The 27,025-nt window shown below is 44.3% G+C and overlaps 1 protein-coding gene across 1 annotated transcript in view; it reads left to right on the top strand.

The window, feature by feature from the left end:
- Window positions 1-20,951: 20,951 nt before the first annotated feature.
- LOC126293378 (mothers against decapentaplegic homolog 6) overlaps window positions 20,952-27,025 on the top strand; it is a 219,155-nt gene continuing 213,081 nt past the window's right edge. Inside the window, exon 1 of the mRNA XM_049986584.1 lies at window positions 20,952-21,310. The gene's annotated coding sequence lies outside the window, so the exon portion shown is untranslated. The remainder of the gene's footprint in view (window positions 21,311-27,025) is intronic.

The following is a 27,025-nucleotide window of genomic DNA, read 5'->3' as shown; positions in this document are numbered from 1 at the left end:
GAAGTTTTACTCTGTCTTTTTGAATTCGTACTTCATTCTAAAATCGTTGTCTTGGAATATCATTTCATACGAATAGTTACTCTCCGCATTACACTGTTTATCAGTACGCATTACCACATTGCATTGAGTTTAGTTTGGAAATTTTATTTAGAAATAGAAATCGAGCTTAGCCGCTGCATGCTTGCTGTGTGGTGTTGTGCTTTCGAGAAATCTGCTACAATGTTGTCAAGACACGAGGTGAGTGGAAATTTTTATTAGAGCCAGATAATTGTTTTACTTCGGTTGTGAACCGCGATTTATTTTCAAAAAGTATTCTTTAGAATTCATCAAGAACTTTAACACATTTAATCACACTATGTAAGCGCGGAAGTAGTTACCAGGTAGTAACTGATGAAATCATAACCAAATTCCTTTTAACAAATGGGAATTTTATTCACTTTAATAGTGCCTAAAGGCATTTCTTTTAAAAAAACATATTTAAAACTATAATAAGAAAGCACCCGCTAAATATCAAGTTAGAATTTATTCAGAAGCAGAAGGAAACAAGTTTTAACTGTATCAGCTTTAGGGCAGAAAACCTTACGGCTCCTTTTTAACACGGCCCAAGTCACGACCGCTCACAACAGCCTCTGAAAGGCTACACTGGTGCAAATTTGCAACACACCAGATAACTTTAAACTAAAAGTTTTAACAATTTACACAATCACACCAACTATGCACCCCCGTAGGAAGGATGGAAATGGTGCAAAACAGTAAAAATTAAAATATTAACTTTGCCACCGAAGGTACAACTTGATTTTAACTTCTAAGAAAAGTCTTACGGTGAAAAGGTGGCAACTTTATATACTAAAATTATTCCAGAATGAGATTTTCACTCTGCAGCGGAGTGTGCGCTGATATGAAACTTCATGGCAGATTAAAACTGTGTGCCCGACCGAGACTCGAACTCGGGACCTTTGCCTTTCGCGGGCAAGTGCTCTACCATCTGAGCTACCGAAGCACGACTCACGCCCAGTACTCACAGCTATACTTCTGCCAGTACCTCGTCTCCTACCTTCCAAACTTTACAGAAGCTCTCCTGCGAACCTTGCAGAACTAGCACTCCTGAAAGAAAGGATATTGCGGAGGCATGGCTTAGCCACAGCCTGGGAGATGTTTCCAGAATGAGATTTTAACTCTGCAGCGGAGTGTGCGCTGATATGAAACTTCCTGGCAGATTAAAACTGTGTGCCCGACCGAGACTAAAATGATCATTTAAATAAAAGCCCGTGATATGCAATATTATATAAAATTCTACAAGGTTGGCCAAACAAGTTAAGATGCTCTACAGTACACAAATACCGCCTCTGAAGATCATAGGCAAGATCAAAACATATTTCAGGTACTGGGCCGTTACACTCCAAGCAATGAATTCGTTAACACACTAAATCCGACAAACATGACAGAGGCAGCTCCGAACGACAGACAGACACTACCTGCGTAAGAAATGTGGACGGGAGACAGACGAACAAGCTGGGGACGAGAGACTGCCCAAGAAAACAAGTAGAATTTAACAAGTAAATGAAACAACTTATCACGAATCACTTAACTTGTAATAAAATGTGATTTCTGGCGAAGACCTGGCGCAGCACCCCCAAATCGCTCTCCCGAACCGTCCGCTGCCAGCCGCTTCAACGGACGCAGGAAGGCGCGCCCATCTCCCGTCTCACGGCGTCGCAGCTCGCACCGGCCAGACTGATGTCGTGTGTTGACTCCTGTTGCTCTCGTGTCGGCCGCGAAGCCACAACCCCTCGCTATACGGCGCGGCCCACTGGATTCACGTGGCGACCTCACACGCGCCGACGCTCAACGCGGACAAGTCATCTCGTGTCTCAGTGCGCGACCGAACAACCGACCGATCCAACCGCCAATGACCATTGCCTGAGCAAACTCGAGCAGACCGGCGGCCTAACGCGCAGACTCAGATGCAGGAACTAAGTCCCGCCCGGGCGACCACTCGCTGAGTTCTGTTACTGGCGGAGTGGAAAGACTCTCATTTTGCTGGCTTTAGAGGTTGATCCGAACGACATACATGCTAGCACTCCGAATGAGAGACAGACAAGCACGCTGGGGATGAGAGACAGACCCCAGACTCACTCACTGGCAAGCTAATAGCGCCCATTTAATGCACGTGAACAGGCAACCCTTCCCCTTTCCCACCAGAGAGAGACAACAAAGCTGCGATTGCCACAGCGGCGCTACCGCCAGAAACGGAGGACGACTGCTTCACACTACGCGCTGCGGCGCGCTCTTCAAAACAGCAATTTTTACCACGGCTCAGGTTTCTCATTTAATACAAGCTGCATTCAGATCAGTTACAGTTCAGTTGAAATTAGCTTCTGTTTAGTCAAAGGTGAATATACGAGTGTAAATTGGGTAACAGTTTGTGGATACATAGTTTTGTAGAGTGGGAGGTAAAGTTGGGCTAAATTTCATACTCAAATAAATATAGTGGGGAGGTTTCAATCTTTTCAATGGTACGAGGATTAAATTGGTGCAATTCTCCTGTGTTTTTCTCTGTAATACATAAATAAATATAGTGGAGAGGTTACAATCTTTTCAATGGTATGAGGATTAAATTGGGACAGTTCTCCTGGGTTTTGCTCTGTAAACGATCATTTAAAAACAGAGTTAAGCAATTTATCCTTTGCTCTGCTACCCTCAGTGGTTCAGTTCCTGTCTCATTCGCTAAGGACTGGTCACTAACTTTGGTGCCAGGAATAGCTTCTCAGGAGGAGAAGTACTAAGTTCAGAATTTCTGCCCTACTTTGTCGGAATAGCCGATGCCAGTTGCTCCAATAACTGGAAAGTATCTCGACTAATTCTGTAGCAGTTGTGAAGTTTGTACTGGTGTTGGGGTAGCTCACGAGAAACCATACCTGAACTGTAGTAGGTATTCATACCGTTGAAGGGGTAAACCAGTACTTCTGTTCCTTTTCCAGTTTCTTGAACTTTAGTTAATGATAAGCCACAAAGTGTCATCTAAGAAGAGCTCGTGACTACAACTGAGAGTGAAACGTGATTCTTGCTGACTTGATGGTGTCGTATGGCGAGCATCGTTTCATCCCAGAAGGCTTTCGACACGTTCCTCACAAGCATCTTCTAATCAGCCTGCGGAGTATGGCCTCAGTTGTGCGACTGGAGTCGTGATTTCCTGTCAGAAAGATCACAGTTCGTAGTAATATACGGAAAGTCATCGAGTAAAACAGAAGTAATATCCGGCGTTCCCTTAGGAAGTGTTTTAGGTCTTCTACTGTTCCTGATCTATATTAACGACATATGAGACAATCTGAGTAGCCGTCTCAGATTGTTTGCAGATGATGCTGTCATTTACCGTCTTGTAAAGTCATCAGATGATCAAAACGACTTGCAATATGATATAGGTAAGATATATGTGTGGTGCGAAAAGTGGCGATTGACCCTGAATAAAGAAAAGTGTGAAGTTATTCACATCGGTACTAAAAGAAATCAGCTAAATTTCGATTATGCGATAAGTCACACAAATCTGAAGGCTGTAAATTCAACTAAGTACTTAGGGATTACAATTACAAATAAGCTAAATTGGAACGATCACATAGATAATATTGTGGGTAGAGCAAACCAAAGACTGCTATCCATTGGCAGAACACTTAGAAGGTGCAACAGGTCTACTAAAGAGACTGCTTACAGCACGCTTGTCCGCCCTATTCTGGAGTATTGCTGTGCTGTGTGGGATCCGCATCAGGTTGGACTGACGGATGACATCGAAAGAGTACAAAGAAGGGCAGCTCGTTTTGTCTTACAGCGAACTAGGGGAGATAGTGCCACAGACATGATACGCGAATTGGAGTGGCAATCATTAGAGCACAGGCGTTTTTCGTTGCGACGGGATCTTCTCAAGAAATTTCAATTACCAGTTTTCTCCTCCGATTGCGAAAACGTTCTGTTAGCACCCACCTGCATAGAGAGGAATGACCATCACGATAAAATAAGAGAAATCAGGGCTTGGACGAAAAAAATTAAGTGCTCGTTTTTCCCGCGTGCCGTTCGAGAGTGGAACGGTAGTGAGACAGCATGAAGGTGGCTCATTGAACCCTCTCCCAGGCACTTTATTGTGAATAGCAGAGAAATCACGTAGATGTAGATGTAATACGAGTGTCGCATTGGTAAGCGTCGCGGCGCGCGACCCTCATTCCGACGTCTCTGTATTTCACAGATGGTTGTGAGTCCTCGGATGATCAGTACAGAATGTCAAGTCAAACATCTTCCAACTAATTTCCAAAGTGTTATTTTATACTAGATGTATCAAAAAGCACCTTCCTATTTGTCACGCCTATATTTCTGAAACTGAAACACATAAACGGCTAATTTTGATTTTTGACGAATCGGAAACTCAAAACTTTTTTTCATACCTATTCATATGTCCCCCTTGAGATGCACAGCGTATGTCAATGCGGTATACAAATTGTTCTCACACTGCAGCGAGCATGTCTTGAGTTACAGCTTCCACAGCTGCCGTTATGCGATGTCTCAGTTCATTCATTGTTGTTGGTAGTGGAGGCTCACAAACAGAGTCTTTTACAAACCACCACATAGAGTCCGGTCCGGTGACTTTGGAAGCCACTAATCTAAAGCTGAATCATTTGGTCCAGTGCGACAGATAAATCGCTCAGTAGTCCTTTGATTTAAAAATTCCCACACTTCTAGAGGCCAGTGTGGCGGTGCCCCATACCGTTGGTAAATGAAGTCGTTCCAATCAGTCTCCAACTGTGGGAAAAGAAAGTTCTCAAGCACATCGAGATATGCTCTTCCTGTAAGAGTGTTGTCAGCAAAGAAAAATGGACCGTACGCCTTTTCCCAAGAAACTGCACAAAACTCGTTAAATTTTGGAGAGTCCCTCTCATGTTGTTCAACTTCATGTGATTGTCCGTACCCCATATTCTCACATTATGACGGTTCACCTTCCCATTTAAATGGAATGTTGGCTCGTCACTGCACACTAAGCGTGGAAGAAAACTGTATCCTCCACCTGGCCAGGAACGAAATTACAGAACTCAACACGTTGTTGTTCGTCACCTTCACGAAGAGCTTGTAGTAGCTGAATTTTGTATGGTTTCGTGTGTACACGTCAGCGCAACACACGCCAGACGAATATCGGGGTTACGCTGAGCTGTCAAGCTGCACGGCCAACGGTTTCCTGCGGACTCCTTGCGAAATTGCGGCGGATGCGTTCGACGTCTGTGTCAGACACTCGGGAACGGCCCGGCCATTTGCCTTTACACAAACAATCTGTTTCTCGGAATTGTTCGATGCCATCGTCTAATGCTCTGTGCTGTAGGAGGATCCACACCGTACCTAGTACGAAAGTCACGCTGAACAGTTACTACTGATACGCAGTGCGCAAAACGTTGAACGCAAAACGCTTTCCGTTGTCCCGACACTATTTTAGCTAAAAAAAAAAAAAAAAAAAAAAAAAAAAAAAAAAGCGGGCGCACACTGCTGCTACCTAGCGGGAACCAGGCAAAACTCGAGATTTTTGCTCTTACCCACAGTATGTTGTTCACGCACATATCTCACATAAAATAATAGTTATGAGTTTTTAAAGCGGATGATTCTTTTTGATACACCCTGTATTACGCCATCTTCACGCCCGTGTGTACAGACAATAATGGTAACAGTATGACATAGGTGGCAAAAGGGGGTGGTGCAAGTCTTATGTACAGTGGTAATATGTAGATCATAGTAATACGAAACTGTGCAGCAAGTTACTTCAAAGTTAAAGATAAATTAAGAAATAAAATAAGAGAACAGTTGCACAGTCTATTAACATAAACTAGGGAGCAAAATATATGTTTCACATAATCGGATAAAAGATCCTACTAAAAGAAGGTCAATGTTGCATATTATGCATAGATAATCACGGTATAATGCTAACGCAATGCCCGTGAAACAAAAGGAGTAAAACAATATAATCATATACTGACGGGCACGGACTGAAGGTAAAACATCTGATTACACGCAGTCAGCCGGCCGGTGTGGCAGAGCGGTTCTACGCGCTTCAGTCTGGAACCGCGCGACCTCTACGGTCGCAGGTTCGAATCCTGCCTCGGGCATGGATGTGTGTGATGTCCTTAGGTTAGTTAGGTTTAAGTAGTTCTAAGTTCTAGGCGACTGATGACCTCAGATGTTGAGCCCCATAGTGCTCAGAGCCATTTGAACCATCTGAACACGTAGTCGTTACTAGTAAAATATAAACCACTTATTGGAGGTTAACCCCACAACTACCTGTATCATCATGATCGATATACTAATAATAACTAATAAATGGAGAATATAAAGTTACATCAATGCAACCTATGAATCAGAGACTCACAAGATACAACTTATTTAATATACGATTTTTAATGAATCAAACTGCCAATCTAATGTAATATACCGTTACGGATTCCCACTAAGTAGTAAGTACTGAAATATATGGAAAAGGGAATAACCAACGTTATGATGAAGGTGATAAGTCTTCTGGTAAAAGGCGTTTGGCTGAGTGATATACCAAACCATCGGCTGTAAAGTAAGTCTGAAGAAGAGTACTGCAATACATACGCAGTATGTTAGAAAGGCATTCATTTCAATCAGAACAACCAGAGACAATCGCCTACATATGTCTTGTAGCCCTTAAACATGGAAAGAGAAATGATACTACGACCTAAGACAGAAAAAAAAACAGAAAACATGTGTCAGGGTACGTCATACAGTGTGTAATATGTCAGTTGCTACCTTTATGAGTACATGGTGAACTGAGAAAGTGGATGTCGAGGAATATGTCAGAACAATGTGTTGAGTATTGTCAAGGCATTAGAGTTACACATGTCCAACCTGGATAAACATCCATGTCAACTAAACTTTATTCCGACGTGTCGTGTTGCACATCGCATCGCCTCAGCTCGAACCGCGCCTTACTGCTGCGGCGACCCACAATATCTACATCTACATCTACATACTCCGCGAGCAACCTGACGGTTCATTGCGAAGGGCTCCTTGTACCGCTAAAAGTTATCCTGTTCCACTTGTAGATCGAGCGAATAAAGAACAACCTATAGGGTGTTTCACAGTTCGTATTACACACTTCAAAAGGTTGTGGAAGGTACTTAGTAAATCAAGTTTTACACATTAGCCCATGTCATCCAACACGCTACAGAGCGTAAAAGCAATAGGAACTGACGCCTATAAACGTATGTACACTCATGCTCATAAATTAAGGACAATTGTAGCATGTGGTGTCACACAACGTGGCACTACATAAAACTGGCGCTAATAGCATAGGCACATAGGGAACACACACGACACAGATCTGTAACGGTATCGGTTATAAGTTGAGAAAACCGTCCCGAAACACATGTGCTACAATACGCCACTGTTTCCTGCGCATGTACCCCGACATCAAAATTGGATAAGATCACCATGCACACGTACACAGGCCGCACAACGGGTTGGCATACTCTGGATCAGGTGGTCGAGCAGCTGCTGGGGTTTAGCCTCCCATTCTTGCATCACTGCCTATCGGAGCTCCTAGGGGTTTGAAGACGTGCAGCGATACGTCGACTGAGAGCATCCCAGATGTGCTCGATTGGGTTTTACGTCTGGAGAACTGGCAGGCGACTCCATTCGCCTGATATCTTCTGTTTCGAGGTACTCCTCCACGATGGCAGCTCGGTGGGGCCGTGCGTTATCATCCATCAAGAGGAAGGTGGGACCCACTGCACCCCTGAAAAGGGGACATGCTGGTGCAAAATGACGTACCGATACACTTGGCCTGTTACAGTTCCTCTGTCAAAGACATGCAGGGGTGTACGTGCACCAATTATAATCCCACCCCACACCATCAAACCACGACCTCCATAAAGGTCCCTTTCAAGGACATTAAGAGGTTCGTATCTGGTTCCTGGTTCACGCCAGATGAAAACCCGGCGAGAATCACTGTTCAGACTCGTCCGTGAATGTAACCTGGGACCACTCTTCCAATGATCATATACTGTGTTCTTGACACCAGGCTTACCAGAGGTCAGTGGAATGCACCTTGCAGGTTTCCGGGCGAATAAATCAGGTTTGTTCAGTCGTCTGTAGACTGTGTGTCTGAAGACAACTGTCCCAGTGGGTGCGGTAAGGTCCCGAGCAAGGCTACCTGCAGTACTCCGTGGCCGTCTGCGGGCACTGATGGTGAGATATCGGTCTTCTTGTGGTGTTGTACACTGTAGACGTCGCGTACTGTAGCGCCTGGACACGTTTCCTGTCTGCTGGAATCGTTGCCATAATCTTGAGATCACACTTTGTGGCACACGGAGGGCCCTTGCTACGACCTGCTGTGTTTGACCAGCCTCCAGTCGCCCTAGTATTCTACCCCTCATAACGTCATCAATATCTGTTCTTTGAGCCATTTTCAACACACATTCACAATTAGCACGTCTGAAAACGTCTGCACACTTACTCGCTGCACCGTACTCTGACATGCACCAACACACCTCTGCGTATGTGGGCTGCTGCCAGCGCCACCGTGCGACGACCGCAGGTCAAATGCACCGCATGGTCATACCCCGAGGTGATTTAAACCCGCAAACCGCCCACCAGAGCGTTGTTTCACCATGTATCAGCATTATCCTTTTTATGAGCATGAGTGTATATACAGGGTGATTACGTGATGATGTTACAAACTTTCAAAGATGATGGAGGAGGCTAAATGTATGGATTTGACATACGAGTCCCTGTACCGGAAACGAACGAGTCGAAAGTTATAAGCTAAAGCCGTCCTGTTAACTCTGACTTTGGAATAGATGTACTGTTACTGTTGTTGCTAAGATGGTACGGTAACCAACTTTCAGAGGTGGTAGTGCGAGCCAAAATAAGAAAAAAATGTGCAGTAAACATGGACTTCAAAATGCGCACCTTAAGAGCTCTGGGTACTAGTTCAGCACATGAGGTGTGCTCCACAGTAGCAAAGACGAAGAAATGGTTCAAATGGCTCTGAGCACTATGGGACTCAACTGCTTAGGTCATAAGTCCCCTAGAACTTAGAACTAATTAAACCTAACTAACCTAAGGACATCACACACATCCATGCCCGAGGCAGGATTCGAACCTGCGACCGTAGCAGTTGCACGGTTCCGGACTGCGCGCCTAGAACCGCGAGACCACCGCGGCCGGCGACGAAGAAATACTCATAGCCCTTAAGGTATGCATTTGAGACCCCATGTTTACTGGACTTTTTTTCATTGTTTTGGCCCATACTAACACTTCTGGAAGTTGCCTGCCATACCATCTTAGCACCAACAGTACCAGAACACGTATCCTACTGTTACAGGTATCAGAAAGTACTTGTAGCCGCGCGGAGTGGCCGCTCGGTTTGAGGCGTCATGTCACGGATTGCGCAGCCCCTCCCGCCGGAGGTTCGAGTCCTCCCACGGGCATAGGTGTATGTGTTGTTCTTAGCTTATGTTAGTTTAAGTAGTGTGTAAGTCCAGGGACCGATGACCTCAGCAGTTTGGTCCCCTAGGAATTCACACACGTTTGAATCTTTTCGTCATCTGCAACGCAAGTGGTCCTGCAAAACCATGAAAACCGAATATAAAGGTATTAACTAACATACACAAATAACTGCTTGAATTGAATATTTCCGTAATTTTGTGATCATTTAGCAAAATGTTAACATTACTGATTAAATAAAACAGAAACCCATTGATGATGGCACAGAGGTGCTGAAACATGTTTGGAAACTTTGAAAAATGATGTTTTGCGTAATTGGCGAACCTTGCATCTAACAATTAAGGTCTGTTTATCCTACTCACCCGCGTTTACTGATATTTTTCCACGTTTGGAGCTAGCTGCCATTCGTCACAGCAACCACATATTTTGTCTAAGTCATCGTGTATTTTCCTGCATTCACTCAACTTCTACACTTTTCCGTACACTACAGCATCACCAGCAGTCAATCGCAGACTCCTGCCCACACTGTCCGACAGATCATCGTTTTTATCCGTATAGAAAATAATAACGCTGCTATCACACTTCCCTGAGGCACTGCTACGATACGCTTGCCTCTCACGAACGTTCGCCATTGACGACAACATACTGCGTTCTACACTCCTGGAAATTGAAATAAGAACCCCATGAATTCATTGTCCCAGGAAGGGGAAACTTTATTGACACATTCCTGGGATCAGATACATCACATGATCACACTGACAGAACCACAGGCACATAGACACAGGCAACACAGCATCCACAATGTCGGCACTAGTACAGTGTATATCCACCTTTCGCAGCAATGCAGGCTGCTAATCTCCCATGGAGACGATCGTAGAGATGCTGGATGTAGTCCTGTGGAACGGCTTGCCATGCCATTTGCAACTGGAGCCTCAGCTGGACCAGCGTTCGTGCTGGACGTGCAGACCGCGTGAGACGACGCTTCATCCAGTCCCAAACATGCTCAAAGGGGGACAGATCCGGAGATCTTGCTGGCCAGGTTAGTTGACTTACACCTTCTAGAGCACGTTGGGTGGCACGGGATACATGCGGACGTGCATTGTCCTGTTGGAACAGCAAGTTCCCTTGCCGGTCTAGGAATGGTAGAACGATGGGTTCGATGACGGTTTGGATGTACCGTGCACCATTCAGTGTCCCCTCGACGATCACCAGAGGTGTACGGCCAGTGTAGGAGATCGCTCCCCACACCATGATGCCGGGTGTTGGCCCTGTGTGCCTCGGTCGTATGCAGTCCTGATTGTGGCGCTCACCTGCACGGCGCCAAACACGCATACGACCATCATTGGCACCAAGGCAGAAGCGACTCTCATCGCTGAAGACGACAGGTCTCCATTCGTCCCTCCATTCACGCCTGTCGCGACACCACTGGAGGCGGGCTGCACGATGTTGGGGCGTGAGCGGAAGATGCCCTAACGGTGTGCGGGAGCGTAGCCCAGCTTCATGGAGACGGTTGTGAATGGTCCTCGCCGATACCCCCGGAGCAACAGTGTCCCTAATTTGCTGGGAAGTGGCGGTGCGGTCCCCTACGGCACTGCGTAGGATCCTACGGTCTTGGTGCATCCGTGCGTCGCTGCGGTCCGGTACCAGGTCGACGGGCACGTGCACCTTCCGCCGACCACTGGCGACAACATCGATGTACTGTGGAGACCTCACGCCCCACGTGTTGAGCAATCTGGCGGTACGTCCACCCGGCCTCCCGCATGCCCACTATACGCCCTCGCTCAAAGTCCGTCAACTGCACATACGGTTCACGTCCACGATGTCGCGGCATGCTACCAGTGTTAAAGACTGCGATGGAGCTCCGTATGCCACGGCAAACCGGCTGACACTGACGGCTGCGGTGCACAAATGCTGCGCAGCTAGCGCCATTCGACGGCCAACACCGCGGTTCCTGGTGCGTCCGCTGTGCCGTGCGTGTGATCATTGCTTGTACAGCCCTCTCGCAGTGTCCGGAGCAAGTATGGTGGGTCTGACACACCGGTGTCAATGTGTTCTTTTTTCCATTTCCAGGAGTGTATTAATTATGAAATCGTCGAGCCACTTAAATATGTAATGAAACTACAGGTAATGTAGGTTGATTCTTACAAAGAAGGAGACAGCAACCAGCCACTATTAATAGTGCTATTTATTTAAGTAAAAAGCGCCGTAACCGGTTTCGAACTGACAAGTTCATCATGCGGCACCTGTTCAGAAGATGCACTTTACATAATCGTCAGTTTCCCATTTTTATTCTCTCACTGCAGCGAAATATTTTTGGTGAGTTGGTGTCCTACGGCAGAATAACAATGTTAGAAGGGCTCTATGTGAACATAACTAACCTCCAAACTATGTAATCCAAAGTAAAAAAATATGTGAGGTTATGTGGTTACATTACTTACATCGAAAATACCGCGAACTTTTGTTGCAAAGTTGGAGGATTGTATTTTTGAAATATTGCAAAGTATATGCAGCACTTACATGATTTGCTTGTCACCATTTGTGCAAAGCACCACACATACACACACACACACACACACACACACACACACCAAGAAGTATTTGCCAGATGTGAAGTTCACACAAACATTGCGGTTTCACAAATATAACAGTGCCAGAGATTTTCAGATTGAGATTTTCATTCTGCAGCGGAGTGCGCGCTGATATGAAACTTCCTGGCACATTAAAACTGTGTGATGTGTGTGATGTACGGAAACTCGAACTCGGAACCTTTGCCTTTCGCGGGCAAGTGCTCTACAAGGTCCCGAGTTCGACTCTCGGTCCGGCACACAGTTTTAATCTGCTAGGAAGTTTCATATGAGAGTACAATCCGCTGCAGAGTGAAAATCTCATTCTGGAAACATGCCCCAGACTGTGACTAAGTGCCGGCCGCGGTGGCCGAGCGGTTCTAGGCGCTTCAGTCCGTAACCGCGAGACTGCTACGGTCGTAGGCTCGAATCCTGCATATGGCATGGATGTGTGTGATGTCCTTGGGTTAGTTAGGTTTAAGTAGTTCTATGTTCTAGGGGACTGATGACCTCAGATGTTAAGTCCCATAGTGCTCAGAGCCATTTGAACCATTTTTGAACCTCAGATGTTAGGTCCCATAGCGTTCAGAGCCATTTTGTGATTAAGCCATGTCTCCGCAATATCCTTTCTTCCGGGAGCGCTAGTTCTGCATGTTCGCAGAAGAGCTTCTGTGAAGTAGGAGACGAAGTACTGGTAGGATTGAAGCTGTGAGGACGGGTCGTGAGTCATGCTTGGGTAGCTCAGATGGTGGAGCACTTTCTCGTCAAAGGAAAAGCTCCAGAGTTCGAGTCTCGGATCGACACACAGTTTTAATCTGCCATGAAGTTACAGTGCCAGTGATGTTCTCTCTCGGAGATATGACAATATATATATACAGATTGCTTTTCTTTTATAAAGAATAAACTTAACATCATAACAATTAAAACACAAAGCTAAACTCTACATTATGAGCATATAATATTACAGATGAAGTTGACAGATGTAGTAACCAGTTTGCGAGAATTCTACTTACGTGGTATTTTGTAAATACTGTGCTATATACAGGGAACAACATAGAGGTGAGATAAAATCAATAATACGACAGTAGCAATTATATTAACATCGTATGGCGCACTGAAATTTTGAATCAGTTTTACAGTTGCAATAATGTGCGAATGAGCAGGCAGCTATATTTTGGTGTAAAGCAATGCCAAAGAAGTTCATGTCTCACAACATATACATTGTTTTGATTTGACAGAGGTAATTTTTTTACAAAGAATTAAGGTGACATTACAAGCAATTATATTACAAAGAATAAATGTTACATTGTGAATATACAATAATCAGTGAGCATTAATTACAAATAAATTCGGAAAATGTAGTAACTAGTTTGTGCGAATGTTACTCGTATGGTATTGTGCAAATACTGTTCCATAAACAGGCAAAAACATAGAGATAGATAAAATTAATAATGTGACAGAAGAAGTTATATTAATGTAGTATGGCTCACCAATTTTGGTTTCTTTTTCAGTTTTACAGTTGCAGTAATGTGTGACTGAGTATGCAGCCATATTATGATGTATTATTTTGTTTGGATTATTGATTGATGTTGTTATTAAAAGGAGTAGTGTTTATTTATGTTTTAAACTGGAAAATAGGTGAGTCAAATTTTGTAGAAAGGTTGAATTGGGTAGCTCTGTCTGTTTATTGATGATATGGTGTGGTGATTCGCTTTTATGTGTATATATTTCTGTTTCTTTGAGCAGATTCATGAGGCTACCTTTCTCGGCATGATTCAGTATTTCGATGTGGTCTTCATTGTTTTTTTACTCCATGTTTACTGAGAGTTGTGTGCATTGCAAATGCAGATTTTGAAGGATTGTTCAAACATATGGCATCTAAATGTTATTTTAGTCGAATCTCGAAGTTTCTCCCAGGCTGTCCAATATAGGAGGAGGGCAAATTTTGGCATCTGAGCTTATATATATCTGATTTTTGTACGGGGTTGTTATTCTTTATGCTACGAATGGTTAGCTGCTGAAGTTCATGGTTTGTTTGGAAGCTTATATGTTTTTCAAAAGATTATTTATTTTATGGGATATTCTCACTAGAAAAGGAAGTGAGACATATTTTCTTTTGCTTTCCACAGACGTTTGTGTGTTGACTGCATACGTGTCTGGTGTGGGGCTTTGTTGCCTACTGTTTTTTTTTTTATTTTTGTGATAATTTATCAAGCATGTAAGAGTTATATCCATTGTTTGGAGCTATGGCTTTAATGATATTGGTTTCTTTAAGTTGTTCAACTGGTTTATGCAGGCGATTCAGCATGGATCTGAAGTATGCCATCTTATGTTAGTTTGGGAGGCAAGATGAGCAGTTAATGCACACATCTGTGGCTGTTTGCTTTCTGTAAACTTTAAAGTGATGTTTCTGGTTTTTCTTGGAAATTTTTAAATCTAATAAATGTTCAACAGTGAATTTGATGTTATTGTGCATGCTGCTCAGCTTGGTTGCTAATGTGTCAATTTCTTCATTGGTGCCATCAAAAAGAATAATTGTATCATCTACATACCTTTTATAGTAAATGATTTTGTTGTTGGTGTGACTGTTAGTCTTGAAAATGTGTGCTCTATGTGGTGGTTTATGAAAATGTCTGCTAACTTCCCAGCTAGGCTGCTACCATTTGCCAACTCATCACTCTGTTTGTAAATTTTGTTATTAAAACTGAAGTAATTGTATGACAGCACCAATGTGAGTAACTCAGTGAGCTCATAGATTTCTGCCATGCACAATTTCTTATGTTTAAGCAGATTGTTCTTGATTGTATTTGTTGTGTCCTGTATAGGGATGTTAGAATAAAGATGTACAATGTCAAGCGATGCAAATCTGGCTGTCGGTGGTCAATGAGCTTATATCAGTTTTAGACACAATAGCATGAAACTACAGGTACTATGCATGCTCGTACCTACGTCAACATTAAGTATTGAGGGCATGCCTGCTATTGTACAAAAGGCACGCCCTTCTTCCGCACTTTGTTGATTGGATGCGCAATCGATGGCACGCCCAGGATAAATTTTCCGTAATACGGGGGGGGGGGGGGGGGTGGAACATTAGTAGTGGCAACTATTTATTTACAGCTCGTACAAAATAGGTACGTGTTTCAAAGTTTTACTGTCCTCTAAAGTAGTCACCAGTACTGTGCATAACCCGCTGCCAGCGATGTGGAAGTCGTAGGATACTCTTAGCAGTGCCAGTTGTGTTGACAGTTCGAGCGGCCCGGTCTATTGCCCGACGAATTTGCAGCATTTCTGAAGCGAACGCCGTGAAGTGTTTCTTTTAGTTTAGAAATCGAGTTGAACTCACGAGGGCTTAAGTCAGGGGAGTGCAGTAGATGGTATAGCACTTAGCAGCCCCATCAGTCAAACAAATCAGTAACAGCTTGCACTGTACGTGCTTGAGCATTGTCCTGCAAAATGATGGTCAGGTCCTGCAGAAATTGTCATCACTTCTGTCTCAATGCTGTTTATTTTCGGAACACAACCTACGATCAGCTTGGAGACAGAAGTGATGACACTTTTTGCAGGGCCTGACCATCATTTTGGAGGGCAATGCTCAAGCACGTACAGTGCAAGCTGTTACTGATTTGTTTGACTGATGGGGCTGCTAAGTGCTATACCACCTACTGCACTCCCCTGATTTCTAAACTGAAGGAAACACTTCACGGCATTCGCTTCAGAACTGCTGTAAATTCGTCGGGCAATAGACCGCGCCGCTCGAACTGCCAACACAACTGGCACTGCCAAGAGTATCCTACGACTTCCACACCGCTGGCAACGGGTTATACACAATGTTAGTGACTGCTATGAAGGGCCCACATCTCATGGTCGTGCGGTAGCGTTCTCACTTCCCACGCCCGGGTTCCCGGGTTCGATTCCAGGCGGGTTAGGGATTTTCTCTGCCTCGTGATGGCTGGGTGTTGTGTGATGTCCTTAGGTTAATTAGGTTTAAGTAGTTCTAAGTTCTAGGGGACTGATGACCTAAGATGTTAAGTCCCATAGTGCTCAGAGCCATTAAACCATTTTTTTAAACTACTTTGAAGGTCAGTAAAACTTTGAAACACATATCTATTTTGTACGAGCTGTAAATAAATAGTTGTCACTGTTAAATTTCCAATCCTCGTACATTATTTTCTCCAAGAAGGATTGAAGCTGCTTTACAACTGTGGGGCATTGAGGCGCGGTGACATCTGGAACCAGCTTCTGTGTGGGATGGTTCAAATGGCAGTGAGCACTATGGAACATCTGAGGTCATCAGTCCCCTAGAACTACGTAAACCTAACCTAAGGACATCACACACATCCATGACCGAGGCAGGATTCGAGCCCTTCGACCATAGCAGACTGAAGCGCTTAGAACCGCTCGGCCACTCTGGCCGGCTTGTGTGGGCTTCGGACCTTCACGAGAAATCATGTGTGCTAGGTATTCCACTGACGGTTGAAAAAAAAGAGAAATTTTTCTAGGCTACATGAGACCTGCGGACTGGAGTGTGTGGAATAGCCGCTTCATGTTCCGTAAGTGTTCTTCCGTTGTGGCCCCCGTCAACACAATGCCGTCCAGGTAATTTATGCAGCTCGGTACATCCTGCAGCAGTTGCTCGATGAACCTTAAAAAATTGCTGGTGCACTGGTCACTCGAAAAACTAAGCGTGTGAAATGACATTGCCGGTCCTTGTGGCCGAGCGGTTCTAGGTGCTTCAGTGCGGAACCGCGCTGCTGCTACGGTCGCATGTTCGAATCCTGCCTCGGGCATGGATATGTGTGATGTCCTTAAGTTAGTTAGGTTTAAGTAGTTCTACGTCTAGGGGACTGATGACCACAGCTGTTTTTTTTGCAGACAGCGATTCAACGACGTCCAAGGTCGTCAGTCTAGCTCATGTAAATACATGAAATTACAACCACTCGCTTTTCAGAATAATTATTATTCGATGAATCGGTTATCGAACTTTTTTACGTTCATCTTCAGATGGGTTCAGGAAGTTACATCACTATTTCTTGCATAATGCTGCTGTGCCGAGGATGGAACACGCTTTAACCACCATCTTCTTGTCACAGACCGTTATGCCAGGACAGTGATGTAACTTTCAGAAACGATCTGAAGATCTACATCTACATTTATACTCCGCAAGCCACCCAAGGTTGTGTGGCGGAGGGCACCTTACGTGCCACTGTCATTGCTTCCCTTTCCCGTTCCAGTCGCGTATGGTTCTCGGGAAGAACGACTGAGGGAAAGCCTCCGTGCGCGATCGAATCTCTCTAATTTTACATTCGTGATCTCCTTGGGAGGTACAAGTAGGGGGAAGCAATATATTCGATACCTCGTCCAGAAACGCACCCTCTCGAAACCTGGCGAGCAAGCTACTCCGCGATGCAGAGCGCCTCTCTTGCAGTCTTGCCACATGAGTTTGCTAAACATTTCCGTAACGCTATCACTCTTACCAAATAACCCTGTGACGAAACGCGCCGCTCTTCTTTGGATCTTCTCTATCTCCTCCGTCAACCCGACCTGGTACGGATCCCACACTGATGAGCAATACTCAAGTATAGGCTGAACGAGTGTTTTGTAAGCCACCCCCTTTGCTGATGGACTAAGGACTGACCCAATGAATCTCAACCTGGCACCCGCCTTACCAACAATTAATTTTATGTGGTCATTCCACTTCAAATAGTTCGGTACGCATACTCCCAGATATTTTACAGAAGCAACTGCTACCAGTGTTTGTTCTGCTATCATGTAATCATACAATAAAGGATCCTTCTTTCTATGTATTCACAATACGTTACATTTGTCTATGTTAACCTCAAAAGGTTAGAAAACCGGTTCATGGAATACTAAAAAACTATTCAAAATAATTGACTGGTTGCACTTTTATGTGTTTGGATTCATTTAACAGTCACGGGATCTAAAACGTAATGGAAAAGCTTCATCTTATCTAGCTCATTCTTGATGGCCCCGTCAGAACGACGGGCGCAGGTCACACAATGAAGAAGCAACGGAGCACCAATGTCATTAATGCCATTTACGTCGTAAAGTTCTAAAAATCATAAGTACTGAAGTTCAAACGCTCGCCTAAAAGCAAATATTCTCGATAAACATACACTACTGGCCATTAAAATTGCTACACCGCGAAAATGTCTTGCTACAGACGCGAAATTCAACCGACAGGAAGACGATGCTGTGATATGCAAATGATTAGCTTTTCAGAGAATACACACAAGGTTGGCGACACCTACAACGTGCTGACATGAGGAAACTTTGCAGCCGGTTTCTCATGCACAAACAGCAGTTGACTGGCGTCGCCTGGTGATGCCTCGTGTAAGGAGGAGAAATGCGTACCATCACGTTTCCGACTTTGATAAATGTCGGATTGTAGCATATCGCTACTGCGGTTTATCGTATCACAACATTGATGCTCGTTGTCCGATATCCGATGACTGTTAGCAGAATGTGGAATCGGTGGGTTCAGGAGGGTAATACGGAACGCCGTGCTGGATCCCAACGGCCTCGTATCACTAGCAGTCGAGATGACAGGCATCTTATCCGCGCGGCTGTAACGGATCGTGCAGCCACGTCTCGATCCCTGAGTCAACAGATGGGGACGTTTGCAAGACAACCATCTGCACGAACAGTTCGACGACGTTCGCAGCAGCACAGACTATCAGCTCGGAGACCGTGGCTGCGGTTACCCTTGACGCTGCACCACAGACAGGAGCGCCTGCGGTGGTGTACTCAACGACGAAACTGGGTGCACCAATGAGAAAAGGTCATTTTTCTCGGATGAATGCAGGTTCTGTTTACAGCATCATGATGGTCGCATCCGTGTTTGGCGACACCGCGGTGAACGCACATTGCAAGCGTGTATTCGTCATCGCCATACTGGCGTGTCACCCGGCGTGATGGTATGGGGTGCCATTGGTTACACTTATCCAGTGTGCGATTTGTGCTTTTACCTGTTGGGGGGGGGGGGGGGGAGAGAGATCTCTTAGGGGATTAGTATAATTATATATGTTACTAGCTTGGACGTCGCGCGTTACCCATGGTTAAACAGTTATTTATAAATAGATGTTAATGCCAAAACTCACTATTCACGCGTATGCACTACCAGAAAAGCCTTAATACCTTGTTATAACTTTAAAAGTACATTATAGGTAAAGCTTATTTACAAAATCATCTACATACAGGTATTCGAGGGTAATTCAAAAAGTAAAGGCACATTTGTGAAAAGCTGTACTTATTCTGATGATAGAAAAATGAAACGTGAGTTATTTTCCTACGTAACCTCCCTAGACTTCAATGCAGTTTTCCCGACGTTTTAGGAGTTTTTTTTTATTTCATCAGAAAATATGTTTTCGGTTGCATCTGTAACCAATTTTGCACCGCAGCAATGACGTCTTCATCACTTTCAAATCTTCTTCCCTGTAGTGCTTCCGTTAAGGGTCCAAACATGTGAAAATCGCTTGGAGCCAGGTCTGGACTGTATGGTGGATGTTCCAGAACCTCGAAGCTCAACTCCTTTATTGCGTCGGCTGTGCGTTTGGCAGAATGTAGGCAAGCGTTATCTTGCTGCAGGATGACACCTCTTCACAGTTTTCCACGACGTTTGGATCTGCAGGTTTTAGTTTCGTACGCAACGCATCGCATCCACCATACAATACAGACCTGGCTCTAAAGCCTCGTTTACGCTGGGGCGTCGTCTTGCAACAATGGGGCATGCTACGGAAATGTGGCGTGCGTCGTCTTGTCATTTAGTTCTAAATGATTTGAAATGCTTAACTACTACATAACAGTTTTTCGAAATTAATAAGCAGACATATTAATAGTAAACTTACAGTGTTCGGCTCCCCAAATTTAAATTATATGTAAAGTTCAGTGCGTGGGAAATAAACATGCCAGGTTGGGATGCATAAACTAAAACCAGAGGAGATGATGGTCTGATGCAAAGGGGGGGGGGGGGGGGGAAATCCCGCTCATTCCCCCTTGCAAATCACGCACTGCACTTATCGTCACCTCTTGTTCCCATTCACGGCACTCTGAACAGTGGACGTTACATAGCCGATGTGTTACGACCCGTGGTTCTACCCTTCATTCAATCTCTGCGAAACCCTACATTTCAGCTGGATAATGCAAGACCGCATGTTGCAGGTCCTGCGCGGGCATTTCTGAATACAGAACATGTTCGACTGCTGCCCTGACCAGCACATTCACCAGATCTCTCAGCAACTGAAAACGTCTGGTCAATGGTGACCGAGCAACTGGCTCGTCACAATACGCCAGTCATTGCTGTTGATGAACTATATTATTATGTTGAAGCTGCATGGGCGGCTGTACCTGTACACGCCATCGAAGCTCTGTCTGACTCAATGCTCAGGCGTATGGAGACCGTTATTATGGCCAGAGGTGGTTGTTCTGGGCACTGATTTCTCAGGATCTACTCACCCAAATTGTGTGTAAATGTAATCACATCATAGTTCTAGTATATTTGTCTAATGAATAACCGGTTATCATCTGCATTTCTTCTTGGTGTAGCAGTTTTAACGGCCAGTAGTGTAGTAGACAATTGTAAACGCGTCGCCGGCGAGTGAGCAGCTCCTTGCGGCTCCACCTGCCCGCCCTAGGCGCGGCGCCGGCGGCCGGATGTTTGCTGGACGGGTAGTAGCGCTCGGCCTCGCGGCGGCGGCCAGGTCGGTTTGTCGCGCCGCGGCTGGCGCCAGCCCGTCGCCCTCGGGTGGGCGGGGAGGGGGCGCAGGCGCCAGGCGCGCCCGCCACGGCCGTGGCGGGGAGGGGCGGGGGAGGGGAGGGCCCCGGCGACAGGCGCGCCGCCGCCGGCGCCCGCCGCAGCCAGCCAGTCGACCTCCGAGCGTGGCCGTGTGCGCAAGTCGAGCGGTGCTCGCTGCCCGCCAACCGCGACACACACAACATTACACACAAACCTCCCGTGCAGTGCGCGTTTCCGCTCCGTCGCGTGTGCACCGAGACTCCCGCTGTGACGCGACTGAAGACTGCAGCATGTCGTGCCCTCCGGCCGAGCGCGGCGGCCGCTGTTCTGCGAGGCGACGCCGTCCGGACGACGCCTTCTGAGGGGACGACGCCGGAGTGCCTTGTTCTGCCTTCCTCCGTCCGCAGCGTCTGCTGCTGCTTCCGCGTCCTTCTTGCCTTCTCGCCGTCCGCGTCTGTACCTGGCATCTCTCCCTACCGTCGGTGGACGCACACCGTTCGAGGTAGTCAACCCACAGCACAACCATTCTCTCTGCCGCGCTGTAGAATCCAAGTTGCTTCAAATTCGCCTTCTTGCGTGTGACCAGCATTCAGATACAACACCCCTACCCTACTCTCCTAGTTGTATTTTCACCATATCCGCCTACACGTGATACTAGTTGCCTTCCTGAACTACTGCTTATGCCACGACAGCTCTCGTTCAAGGCGTTTCTTTGTCATTCTGCGTTGAAATATACAGTATTTGGCCAAAAGGCTAAATTTCGACTCGAATTGCAGTCATATTCGTTGCAGCACTATTTGCTTGCTGATTTCTCACGCTACGTGTTTCTGCCTCTAATTCTTGCTGTAACACACAACTGTATCGCCATCGATTGTGGACACCGTATATGGTACGAGTGTGCAGTCAGCTGCTACCGGTTGATTCGCGCCTACAGTGTCACACACACACACACACACACACACACACACACACACACACACACACACACACAAGCGAAATCATTGTCGCTCGAGATCGTGACGGGGGCGGTCTCGTGTGCTACGTGCCGAGAAGTGTTGCTCGCTCTCTTTTTAAAAATGTATTTCTGACTTGGGCGCCGGGCGCAATTTATAGCAGCGGACGCGAACGCACGTGGTCGTGTGCGCGAGCGACCGCGTCGACGCAAATGCGAAGCCGAAGAGGAAGAGGAGGAGGAGAAGGAGACGGCTATAAATGTGGGCTGCGACGCGACGGCACGGGACACGCCACGCCTCCTCCGTATGCTGACGTCCGTCACTGCCCTCCCGCGACAACAATAAATATATTCGTTTCGTAACTGTTTCGCGGTGCGCCACGTGATTGCTTGCGGACCGCACTCGCGAGCTTAAAATTGACCTGTGGAACAGGCTACGTAGTAACATATACTGTGCCGCGAATCGAGGTGCAGACGTTCGGAAATGCCGAGTTTGTAGAAGACGAGTTTTTACAAATTTTGACCCAGACGGTTGTCCCCTTTGCCATGGTTACATTCCACTACACTTGCACTGTTGAGAACGAAACCGTAATAGTCACTTTAAGGTATTTAACATTATCCAGACTCCATAACCGTGTCCAGACTAGTCACCTGTATCTTCGACCATTACTTTTTTTTGCGAAAGGCGGTGTTCTACTCTTTCCCTGGAACTGATCAAATAAAATTTAATAGTGCATCTTCTGTGATACTGGGATTGCACAGTGTGACTAGCCTTGCTTTTACTGTGGTGAAACTGTTCTGCCTCCAGCTCGCCCAACACAGAGCGCAAGAGCACAGGTGCGTGACCGGGGTTTGATTCCCGGCCGGATCGGAAAATATTCTCCACTAGGGGGCTGGGTGCTGCGTTGTACTTATGTTCGTATCGTCATATATTATATTCCACTGTTGAGACGGCTGTATGTTGAAATGCCGAAAGCCGGTTAAATAAAAGAGTCATACACAATTTACCACCGTTACATGCACGTAAATAGCGCACCATATATTGCCACTGAAAGTCATTTAATGAATTTGGACGAAACGTGTATGGCATAATATAAATTCTGTGTACGTTATTACAGACAGACATAACCTCAAATTCATTGTTTTAACATTAGGAACAACTGAAAACTGATAGATAAACAGCGTCAAAGATGACGTTCTACTCGTCGGCTGTGCCACATTTAGTCTGAATCGCTTGGGAACACATCAGATAAATGATGATAACTTGAATTTGTATCCGCCTAAAGTAGAATCGTGATTCTATTATACCTGAAACCCTATCATTATTGTGTGCACCTTATTATCGATCCCAGAAGAGTGAATTGGCGTCATTTGTATAACTTCTGCACTGGTTTAGCCCTTCTATAACTCTACCCAAAGGCAGAACTGTATTTTCGAGTTCAGAAGCACACTAAGTGACGCATAACAGGTAGAAAAGCGGAATGTGATTGTTGTTAGTACAGACTCATGTGGAATTGGCCCGAACTGGCGTAAAACTAGCTGAATAAAAGCAAAAATTTCAAAGTGACTTTTTCAGTTTTTTTCACATACTCCTAGCAGTAAGTTATATGTACCTACTAGTGTACATACATTTGGCAGTTATGTAATTTTAGATATCAAAAAGTACCTGGCAAACTTCAGAGAGCTGTCTGTATCAGTGACCTGCTTATCTTGCTGTGCCGTGGGATGAAAAAACAAGTTCTGCAGCTTCGACAAACACAAAGGCTATTCGTCTTTCAGTTCTTCATCTCTAGTGTCATATTTATTGGCTGTTCATTATAGTCTGAATATTTTGCAGTTGTGCCGAATGTCTTATTTGTTACTCCATGTATGTGGCACAACAAAAATTGGAGAGGAGTCGCGTACATCACTACTCAGTTACACACGTAAGCCGAGATGGGTTACGATGCAATTCACTACTAGCGTAACAATGGAATATCTTCCTCTGTATATCTTTGAGCGTTACCGGCGTGAAACAAAACAAACCCGCTGACGGAAAATTGAATTACGTAACAGGTATCAAAGTGCAGATCCGTTCGAAAAGGCGTTACATGTTTAGTTGAAAACAGTTTATCGCTTCGATTCTTCCACAAATGTTGATGAAAACATATTCACTCAGAAAGTAGCTAAATAAATGGCTAATTTAATACTTCTTACAGAAATTGTTTATTTGGACGATGCTCTGTTACTGACGTTAACAGGATGAACTCTGGCTGGATCGTAGCCTGCATTTTAATACTTGGGTCTCATTTTTTCCATAAGATGACTGTACTCTTACTGGATTATATTTCCAGAAGAACAACATCCGTGTCGGTAAAAGAGTGTAATTGCTTCAAAAATTTTAGACATACAGGCGATGTGTAAAAACGGCTTTGGCTGGCAAAGTTCCCCGATTTTCATGGTGACAATTTCGATCGGAATGCAGAAATTAGTGAGTCACATTAAAATACTTGTTCCTTTTCGTATGCGTATACACACCCCTTGTAATTTTTCTTCTTTATGTCTCTAAAGGTGATATTTATAATCATTATCTTTGCACTTTGAGAGTACATTAATAGATGTGACACGAGTGACTAGCAACGTTTAGCGAGAGATATCAATCCAGTTCTCTCTACAGCAATTATTGTATCATAAAAAATATCGAATGAGACGTATGGTGAATGAAAGATTGGAATTAGTTGACTAAATCACGTTTTGCGATGTGGCAGATATTTACGTATCGTGAGGTAAGACTCGAAAGAATGTACGCAGTACCTTTTCTATTACAGGATGAAATCTGATTCATTAACGTATAGGAAACATTATTCTATGCTGTAGTAGCAAACCGCACTATTTCTTTGGCTTTGTCATGGTCTGTTAGTGGTAGATCTGCCGATAATGAAGCTGTTATGTCGTTATTTGCATCCCCGTTGTCTCGAAAGTTTTTACATATATTCAACATAATTATTTGTACCATACTTTTTTTTTAATGAAGTTAAGGTACAACACCATTAGAATGAACCTGACATATGCATTGAATTGAAACAAGTTATGCTTTAGCTGCTTTTCGGACATTATTCAAATGTTGATGTAACTGCAAGCACATCAATAATCGGTCGCCCATCAAACACTGAAAAAGTGTTCATTAAATAATGATGCTATTACAAATCGTTCTACACTATACACGTTAAATATTTATTTGGGGAATTCACCTATACAGCCAAAAATGACTATAGTTATTTACTATTTTTATCTTTCTACAACATTGCATAAATTGTAAGAGAATATTGAGCTACATGATTCAATCATTTGTGTGTCAAAAACCAAACATTCGATGAAAGCAAATGTTCTCCCAGTGTTGCAATTTTGAACATCTTTTGCTCTAAACGGAAAGGGGCTATTAATTACAAATTTGACATGGAACCTTTGGTTAAATCCCCTAGCTATTTTAGTAGTATTCATTTCTTAGATTGTGTCTGAGTTTTTTTCCTTGAATCTTATTCTGACTGAGATTTTGTGCGTCTGATGTTTAATCCTTAGAGGCGGTCCCTCTTCTTAAGTTTTGTGCCAAATATATGAAATCCTAAACTGTCTTTTCGTTCAGTCGAGTATTAGAGTGTTGTGCGCTTCCGTTACTCCATTATAATTTTTCTGCTTACACGTCTTGGAGTAAACAATTGCTTTCAGCCATTTTGCAACTTGAAAACCTATCCATGTTTAGATTTAATTGCTTTGTTTCGTCCACATTCATACGTATTTCGACGGGAGCTTAAACGCATTCCTCAAACTAACCTAAAACCATGAAGGTTACTGCCTCAGGACTGGACCAACTGATCGCATATTTGAAGCTGCTTCATGTATTCAGTCCTTCGTCTCCCCCTTCAACTTTTACCCGACACACTTCGTTCCATTACCTAATCGACGGATCCATTCTTTTCGTCAAGTTGTACCAGAAATTTCTTTTTATCCCAATTCGATTCAGCATCTCTTCATTTATTATTCGACGTACCCAGCTAATCTTCAGAATTCTTCTGCAGCACTACATTTCAAAAGCTTATACTGTCTTCTTGTCTGAATTGCCTGTCGACCACATTTCACTTACATAGACGACTACACTCTAGACAAGTATTTTCAGAAAAGAGTTCGTAATACTTAAATTGAAATTATGTGTTAGCAAATTTCTGTTTTTCTCGTAAATGTTCTTGTTGCTATTGGCAGACTGCAGTTCATATCTTCCTTGCCTCGTCCACCATCAGTTATTTTGTTGCCTAAATAACAAAACCCATCCACTACTTTTAGTCTCATACTTTCTAATCTAATTCCCTCAGCATTGCCTGAATTACTCCGATTATATTCCATGACCCTGTTTTATACTTCTGACTTTCACGTCACTTCAATGCACTATCCCGTTCAACTGCTCTTTCAGATCTTACAATGTCACTGGCAAACTTCTACTTCGTCTACTTGAACTTTTAATTTCTTTTCCAAATTTCTGCTTGATTTCCTTCATAGCTTGTTCAATGTACAGATTACATAACATAGGGCAGTAGACCTACATACAGAATTTACTTCCGCTATCCCCCATTATACTTAAACCTAATTCGAAGATTTATTGCAGTTTTACAAAAATGGGAAAAAATCTCTCATAACATTGATGTCCCATGATTCCTTATCGCGAAATCTTTTAAAGTAATATATTCGTACTCCCTTGCGAAATTAAGGTTTTCTCCTTTAAGAAGTCGTTCGAAGTCTCACTGGAGCAAATATAGATGAAACCTTGAGAGTTAAAGCACGGAAAAAGTGAGCCCTGGTATGTAAATGGTACTGTGTTTTGTTATTGCTGACAGGGGTTGATTCTGTCATGGATATAGATTCTTTTTTAGTTGCTTTATTTATTTATTTTTGAAGTAACATCACATTTCTAACGCGCACCAGCAGCAAAGACAATTTCGTGTAGTGATCATGAAGATGTGCATTATGTTTTTGAAACGTGCCGTATTCAGGTTCCCGGGTAGTGGGGAAGTGATTTACGCTGTTGGTTTACTTATGGGTACGAAGACAATAGCATGTGTCTATTTCTCATTGTTGTGGATCACTGAAACTGCTCCTTCGCTGAGGAATCAAAGTCGATTCCATTCTGCTATCAGACCATTTATAATATTTTTTTGTCTTTAGAAGGTAGACAACACCTTGGAATAAATTTAGAGAACAAATATTTGAATATGACTATGCAACCATTCTGCTGCC

The sequence above is a fragment of the Schistocerca gregaria genome, chromosome 10, assembly GCF_023897955.1.
Source record: "Schistocerca gregaria isolate iqSchGreg1 chromosome 10, iqSchGreg1.2, whole genome shotgun sequence".
NCBI lineage: Eukaryota > Metazoa > Arthropoda > Insecta > Orthoptera > Acrididae > Schistocerca > Schistocerca gregaria.
The sequence above is the reverse complement of the archived record's forward strand: the minus strand, read 5'-3'. Positions and strand labels throughout refer to the sequence as shown.